Source organism: Myotis brandtii, unplaced genomic scaffold, assembly GCF_000412655.1.
Source record: "Myotis brandtii unplaced genomic scaffold, ASM41265v1 scaffold1185, whole genome shotgun sequence".
Taxonomy (NCBI): Eukaryota; Metazoa; Chordata; class Mammalia; order Chiroptera; family Vespertilionidae; genus Myotis; species Myotis brandtii.
In genome coordinates, this window is record NW_005354117.1 from 283,394 (window position 1) to 284,621 (window position 1,228).

A 1,228-nucleotide genomic window follows, 5' to 3' on the forward strand; every position below is an offset into this window, starting at 1 on the left:
GATGAGAGAAGCCATGTTTCCCTGGAAGATGGTAAAGGAACCTGGGACCTGATGAATTTGGAAAACAAGGTCCCCGACACAGTCAACAACACCGGCTTTCACTCTTCGGGAGCTGGCTTGTAACTGGACGCCATATGAATTCCGTCTGTGAGAGGAGGCACTGACAGCAGGAAGAAAGGAAGGAGCGGGCACACCCTTTGCTCTGAGAGGACGTAAACACAAGCACCAGCTCCAAAGGTTGGTTTGTTTTGCTTTTTCAGTACAGTTTCGGCGGACTTCATGTTTTTGTGTGTTTTTTTAAAGACTGAAATCTTTTTTTAAATGTGTTTTTAATTATTTCAGAGAGGAAGGGAGAGAGAGAGAGACAGAAACATCAATGATGAGAGAGAATCACTGATCGGCCGCCTCCTGCATCCCTCACATTGGGGATCCAGCCCACCACCCGGTTCACAGGTAGACGCTCAACCACCGAGTCACCCCGGCCGGACAACCAAAGTTTTCTCTTTCTTTGCTCACCAAATGCTTTGGTGGGTTGGACACCTCCAAGACAGGTTCGTGGTGCAATTTGGAACTGTAACTCACCCAGCAATGAAGAGCAGGGCACAGTCAGATAAACCCCTTCACCAGCTCCGGGGGCAGGCAGCAAAAGTCCCTTTAGCACCAAGACAGAGGGAGCTGCTGGCATCAGCACAGGAACAACAAACAGAATTTGAATCCATAATGTTTTCCTCTCTCCACGAACTGCCGGCTTCCCACAGCTCTGGAGGCGTGAGGCTGGCGGGACGCATCCATCTCCTTCCCTAGACGGAGCCACAGCCAAGGCGCCATCACCAGCCCCTGGCGCCCAGCGTTCCCGGTCAGGACAGCATCCCTCCCGGCCTTTGTCAGCGCAGCACCAGCCTCGTTCCTAGAAGGCGCCGCCGGCCTCTGCCAGGCCCATCCGCGATGCACAGGCGACTGCACTCGTCCCACCGGGTGACAGGAGGTCACCGCGTCCGCCCACCTTCGTTAACTCGCAGGGCCACGGGGTTCGGCTACCAGGGCAAACCCCTGGCGACCTCAGAGGACCAAACCCGGCCCCGGGCCATCCGAACGCTGGAGCCCAAGCCTGCAGCTCGGGGAGGTCTGGTTCCTGGAACCGTGCGAGGTGCCCGCAGGACCCCGCACACACACCCGGGTCCATTGTTACACCGGCGCGGCGCGGCCCCCTCCCACCTGCCCCTCGGGG

General features: G+C 57.2%; 1 pseudogene; it reads left to right on the top strand.

The window, feature by feature from the left end:
* The first annotated feature begins 945 nt into the window (after positions 1 to 945).
* Positions 946 to 1,228, top strand: part of LOC102248779 — a 2,641-nt pseudogene continuing 2,358 nt past the window's right edge.